The sequence below is a fragment of the Falco cherrug genome, chromosome Z (genome assembly GCF_023634085.1).
Source record: "Falco cherrug isolate bFalChe1 chromosome Z, bFalChe1.pri, whole genome shotgun sequence".
NCBI lineage: Eukaryota > Metazoa > Chordata > Aves > Falconiformes > Falconidae > Falco > Falco cherrug.
In genome coordinates this window covers 73,483,258-73,490,281 of record NC_073720.1, presented here as the reverse complement: position 1 = coordinate 73,490,281, position 7,024 = coordinate 73,483,258, and the positions used below count along the sequence as shown (strand labels likewise).

Below are 7,024 nucleotides of genomic sequence, written 5' to 3'. Positions count from 1 at the left end.
ACCTGTGTGCACAGGGTGGGACATTCACAATATCCACATTCAAACAAAAGAAAGGCATAACCAACACTCACACAGTGAGCCTCGTGTGGAGTTACAACTGAGCTAAGAAGTGATGTCACATGTCAAGGAGTATTTTGTTGCTTTGTTTCCTGCTTTTTAGGTAAGGAAATTACATTAGGTACCACACATATCTAAGTGAATTGCAGCTGTTCATGTACTTATCCCTGTCAGTATCTACAAGGCAAGATTTCCTTTAAGATTTTCAGCTCAGCTGACCCTTCTGAATCACTGTGACCTCTCTCACCACAGGGACTGAGCGCTCTTATGCCTGTAATGTCACTTATCTCACAACCCCTCACACACTGGAACAGTACTACTGCCCCTCTCACACAGGTAAGAGCAGGAGTGCTGGGGGATAAAAGTCCTGCCTGACAAGTCCATGATGGAGGTGGGTGCCTTGCCCACATACAATCTACGTGTCATCTTATCTAGGTGCTGTATGAACACACAGGACAACTGGAACAGCATGCAATGACCGAGCATGTGTCAGGTCAGGTTTTGCTGCAGTGGCCAAGCCTGGGATGGGATCAGATTGGGTGGTACTTTGTTGAGAAAGTGTCAAAGAGTTGATAGATACTTCTTTTCCTCTTCTTTTGGGGTATATACATGAGATAGGAAAGAGCTGTGTGCTGGCAAGGCTGGCTTTGGGGGTAGAAGAGGAGCTCTTCGCAGTTCAAGACAAATAAAAAAAACTTATCTTTGTTTGCTTTCTTTTTTTACAAAACACTTGGCTGCTGAAAGGATGCATAAACCAAGTTTCCTCCTGCTATGTTCTTTTTCCTCTGTCACAGTTTCAAGATATTCTTCACAATCAAACGCTTAAGAACAATTAAATATCTTTCCAAATAACAAGGCAGCAGCCAGAGGCGAAGTCCTATATTGTCCAACTCCAGTGTGAGCCTTCAGACTGAGCCTTCTCTTTTCCCTGAAGCTCTGGATTCCTCCTCTCTTGGGTTTGCAGCACCCAGAATTTATTTAGAAAACAAGAGAGTTTAACCCCTAACAAGCAAGCCATACCATATTTACGCAGTCAGATGCAACAGCCCTGACTGAAAGGCTGGAAGCCCCTACAGCGAGGGACCTGACCAGTGCTTTCAACATGTTATTTAGAAACAATCTGTTGGTTTTTATAGCTTTTGGCTATATAGACAAAACACAGCCAGTTAAAAAAGTAAAATTAAATAAAATCTAAAAAATATCTGGTGGGGCTTAGGCTCTTTCCCTTCAGTGCCTTACTCCTGGCTAACAAGATTAACTCACAAAGTATTTGGTATCTTTGCTGCTCTGGACTTGGAGCTATTCCAATGCCAAACTGTCTTGAGGGGTGTGTGTGTGTAGTGTGTTTCTAGGCCTCCTGACACATCACTGTTGTTGTTCTGCTAATGCAGTAAGTCTACTTTGTTCTAAACTGTGATCCTCTTCTTAATCCTACTGATTTACTTTCTACTTCTCACCATTAATGTACTCAGAAACCTTCAAGATTGCAGCAGTAGGGCCACTTCCTTCAAAATATCCTATCGTTTCTTTGGCCACATGGAATGTGAATGTTGTTTCATCTGTCTTCATTAGTATAACAAATGCTGCTTGAATCCCATGGCAACCATACAAAAACACCTGTTAACACAGAAAATGAAAAAGAAAGACAGATTAATAAATATATAAATACATAAAATATATATTATAGGATATCCAACAAAATGATAAGAGGAAAAGCAGATTACTTTTTTGTTGTGGGTTTTTTTGGTGGTTTTGTTTGTTTGTTTGTTTGTTTGTTTGTTTTTTTAAATAAAGACTTGTAGATGCCCAGTCCAGCAGTTATCTTCCACTGGCTGTTTGGTGGAGAGGCACAAATCCACTTACACAACCAGAAAGAAATATGCAAAAGCACACATATCAAGCACAGAACCATCCTGTGTTTGTTTATGCCTATTCCATCACACGTTATTTGGTAGGTCTTATATTGTGGCATTTTGGTTTTTATATGCTGTGCAGTACTTCAATGAGCTGTTGTTTTGCAGAGCTGTTCTGTCAGTTTGTGCTCTTGTAAATATGTCTCTGAAATGGTGGAGAGCTAGCTAAAATTAAAATCATATGTCTTTCCAGCTGCAGCCAGCAAATGAGGATAAAGGCATTCCTGAATCCCATTAGAGGATCTCTGTGGTATTTCAGACATCTTGAGGTTGCTGTCATCAAGCCTGTCCCTACTAAAGATCACTCCAGCATTGTAAGAAGCTCACCCTTACAACTGTCATTATGGCAGTACTAATTGTCCTAGGAGGTGGGTGGTCACAGTGAAAGTGAACGCTCTTTTGCTCCTGCAACACTGAAACAACAGGCTGCTCTGCTGCAAATAACCTGTGCTGGCGGACTCCTAGAACTAAGTAGGCAGCCCAGGGACGTAGGAGCAAACCGTGGTGGACTCCCTGCCTCTGGTGGAGGCTTCCATCGACTCAGACCCACGTTCGTGAGAAAGCCCAGAGCATGAGTGGAACCCATCAGCACGGACAAAGGAGCAAGGGGAGCAGTCAGCAGAACTCAAGTGTGAGTTGTAGACAGATCAGTTCAGCACATGGTGTGAAGCAGGAAAGTAAGTGTGCATAGGATATTAAGCGTATATAACCTAATGTATTAATAGTCATCATGAGAAGAAGGAAGTAAGGTTTTGAATCCAGTAGATAGACATATGTAATATCATGCAACTCTCTCATTTAATCATCCCCCATGAATTTTGTACATTTTCTCAGATTCTATAAACTATTTTGAATTTCCAAATGTGCGAGCATCATCTGGTAAATCACCTGCCATCACATTTGCTTACTAATGCCAGAGAACAAAATTGGGTTTAATTTGCAAAATGAGGTATGACCAAGCAATTGCTTACGGATATTGCAACGCCACTGTGGACTTCCCACACACAGAGCTACCCTGCAGTGTGAGACTGCATGACACAAGGCAGCTTTATGCATCTGAGCTCTCAAGGGCTCTGGTAGTGTTAGTTATCAGTTCCTGTACCAGTGTTGCTTCTGTGGTCACTCTTCTCACAGCAAGCACACTTGCAGCTGCGACCTTGAACCCTTGCTCTCAACCATGAAGACCAGTAGAACAAAAAAGGTTAGTCAATGTGGGCAAAATGTTCCTCCCCACTCACCTCTAACTGCTTGACCTGGTGGGAGGGAAAGCAGTTTTCCTGGTAAAACTGGAGGCTACAGTCACTGAGAGCTATAAGCTGTGGGTAAGGATGAAGGGTGTGTGGTGTGAAGGAGCCATACCTTTCCTGTCTCTTCATGCATGGCCCTTTCCAAAAGGCAGCTGTCACCAGGACCACAGCTCTGCAAAATATTTCAGAAGAGGCAGTCCTCAGCCTCTTTATATGTGGTTCCCCTCTTTATATGTAGGGGTAACATCTGCTATTGATACTCAGGGAGTAGCTGTGTGCGTGCAAGTAACAAAAAGCTATCATAAATATAAAGAAATGAGAATTTTTATTGAAGGGTGTGATGCTTCCTCCTTGTTTTCCCCAGTGTATGTTCTGGAACAGAAAAATATTCCTTTCCTTCATTTTTCTAGATACTAATCTACATTTTAAGATTTTTTCTTCTTCCTGGCTGGAGTAATTTTCTTGCCTCAGCTGCTAGAAGTACTCAGCTATTTATTTTTCTCATTAACCACCACTACCACCGCTAAATGGAAGCAGTTAAGATTTTCAACCAAATTAAAGTTGTGAAGCAAATGCATTGATTAGTCTTTCATCCCATACTTTGCCAAGTCTAAACAAGAGAGTGCACTTGTGAAAGGAAGCCTGTAAGGCTGAGGTCACAGGGAAGGTAAAACCGAAAGCCACAGGGTTTCTAGATTACACACAATATTAAGAACCACCACCAAACTTTTAGAAAATTGTTATAATCTTTAGGAATATGAATTAATTACAGGATCATGCTTCTTGAGGTAATAGTGACAACTTATATGTTCCCCTTTGTGCATATTTTTCAACCAGATTATCGCAAAAATGTTCTTCAGGGAACAGGGTGACACATCCTTATGAGGATCTTGGGCCTCTCTGAGACCATCAGCTAGTCCTGGAAGGTAGGAATAATATCTTCTGTGGACTTTTTTTTCATTCTGGTGCAAGGCTGACAGAGTTGCTGCCAGTAGACAGGAGATGGTAGCAAAGATACATGGGAAAAAGATCCCATGGGGAAAGGAGAGATAAGGAAAGAAGGATTTCGAAACACAGCTCATTCCCAAACTGGAGTTTATCACATATGTATTGTAACTTCACTGTCTGGGAAGTACTGTTTGCATGAAAAATGCTTTTTCCCCTGTATCACCAGATTTACATAGACACTATTTTCCAAACTAGAATTTCTTCTTCTTTTCCTGAGTCTTGCCATGATCTAGATGCTACCAGTACCACAGCTCTCAAAGGTGCCATTGAACAGTATGCTATGCAGGCCATATGATGGCATTAAGTTTAAGAAATTAAAAGTGCATTAAGAGTAATGAGAAGTATGCTTTAAGAAATAATGGCTTTTCACATCTCTGGAAACAAGAAACCATACAGCTGAGAGAGGCTTGAATGACAAGGGTCAAGTTCAAACTGAGATCACAATATCCCCCCAAAAGGTTGGCGGTGTTTAGATGCAGAATTTTCCTTTAGAGCATTGCTACTGCAGCGAACTGTGAGTTTAGCTCCATATGCAACACTGAACTCTCTCAAATCTCCTTTGGATGCAAATCTTGATCTGGGTCCATCTCTGTTGAGCAGCTTTGGCAAAACCTAAGTACATCAAATTTGTGCTTGTTGAACCTTGTGTCGATTTCTGCCCTCTACAGGAAACGAACCCGGTGGCACTCATTTGCTGCCAGAAAAATATCTCCTTGCACACACATGGGTGATGCTGCTTATTTTCTGCTTTTGTGACTGCTGAACAGTTTTGCCTGTAAAACCACTATTTTGGGTGACGGTACGGGAAGTGGAATAGGTTGTGAAATTGTAACTCTGAAGCATTCTTGCAAATACAATGAGGATTTTAAGACCATGGGGAAAGAATAAACCCCAAACATTACACAGTGACATTTTTACATTCTGTGGTGCAGTGTAAATTTGTTTCTTATGGCCCTAAATAAGAGGCATGCCAGTTGCAAGCGGGTCACTGAAGCAAGTACCTATCCTTTCCCACTGGGTGACATTCAGGAGACAGCTATCACAGGCCTGCCGGTGATTGCTAGATTTCTTGTAAGTTACGATTACCATTATATGACTATATTGGCTCGTGGGTGTGTTGGTCTGCTTGCAAATGGGAGACAGTGCTTTATTTGAGAGCTCTGGGAGAAAGGGAAGTAAATCTGCTTAGGAAAAAATAACAGTGAGAACGTAGATGAAATTATGGATGACACCATAAAGTTAGACAACATGAGTGAATGGGGCTGTTACAAAGAGAAGAAAATTCTGGCAAATGCTCTTCAGGGGCACCACCACCCCAGGGTGAAGAGATCAATTACAGATGCAAAGTTGCAGGTGCCGGGAGCTGTCTGTAAGTCTCTCCCTTGACTTGTCCTTTTTGTGAGAGTTTTCCCACTGTCCCTCACATGAAGGTGCACAAGCAGAATTGGGCATAGGAATACTGAAGCAGGTGAAGCAAGCTACTAAAATGTTATGACAGTCATAGATGGCTCATTTGGGAGTATTAAAGAGTGCAGTGGGATGGAGTGGCACATATTCTTTAATAAAGGACAAGAAAACATTTTATGGTGTAATACATCATGGTAGGCCAGACAGCGCAAGTGTGAATCTCAGTCGCTTTCAAGATCTCCCTGATTCCCCCTTGTCTTTGACCATTAAACGATTTTTGTATTGTGGGAAATCCAATTAAAGACTAATTAAAGACTAATATTTATCTCATATTCTTCCTCCCTCCTTTTTGTAGGCTTTGTCCACATAGAGAGCTGTGCCAGTATTGCTTGGTTGGTGTTTTTAGGCAAACACTGTTAAATTGTTAGTGAATGTCTAAACAAGAAGGATCGAGAGCCTCTGACTTACAGGCTTTCTCATTCTCTCTTCACCCCTCGGAATGGCCCCAACAGTAGAGCCAGGTCAAATCACAGCAATTCTAGATTAAGCTTTTGTGTTTGACTCTTGCTGATACTCTGTTCTTTTGCTTTTCTTTTCTTGTAGTGCCAGTCATCGTCCACGTGCCATCTGTGTTGTCATCTGTCTGCACCCCCACCTCCACCCCCACAACTCAGGAAGCATTATAAACTCAGAGCAAGACTGTATGATCCAAAAGCAAGTGATCACTGCAAAGAAAACTGTCCCAGTCTAAAGAGATGCTGTATGAGCAAACAGCTGCAATACACTTTCCTGCTTAGCTTTATGGATATTTATATATATTATGCTGCTTATTCTGATAAGAAAGTTGTATGCTGCCAAACAGAAGAAAATGGTTTCATATCTAAAAGTCTGAGTTGGTATTTTTTTGACTTTCTGGAGCCTTAGGGATGTCCTGTTAATTCCTGAGTACTGCCTTGCACAAACTGCAAGGCAGCTTCCCCCATTTTCTTGTTTAAAAAGAAACTCCACTCAGCCTGCCTTTTCTTCTTTGTGGTTCCTCACATTTCTTTCTACCAGCCCTTGCAGAGGTGAATTCCCTTGCAGTGAGAATGAAGAATTTCAAAGCAATTAGGAGGTGGGTGGTTAATCTTCATGAAACTTCTCAACTGGTGTCACTTAGCATTACTCCAGACAGCATCAGCATAATTAGGCTAGTGCTTCTGGCTTTCTGGTTTGGCTTCTGCTGCTTGTAGGTTTAAAATCTTTGTAGGAAGCTTTAGGTTTCGTGAGCTGGTAGCAGAATACATGCTCAAGTTGATGTCTGCAATGAGCTGTCTGGCAGAAGTAGCAGGCTGTTGAGATGACTTGTGGAAAAACTTCAAGCTTGGCAAAACCCCACAGCATACTTTCTAA

The 7,024-nt window shown here is 41.8% G+C and overlaps 1 long non-coding RNA gene across 1 annotated transcript; it reads left to right on the top strand.

The window, feature by feature from the left end:
- The first annotated feature begins 3,021 nt into the window (after nucleotides 1-3,021).
- On the top strand, nucleotides 3,022-6,734 carry LOC129734752 (uncharacterized). Its single transcript, XR_008730329.1, has 3 exons — nucleotides 3,022-3,171; nucleotides 4,055-4,143; nucleotides 6,236-6,734. It is a non-coding gene; the product is annotated as an uncharacterized LOC129734752 (long non-coding RNA).
- Nucleotides 6,735-7,024: the final 290 nt, after the last annotated feature.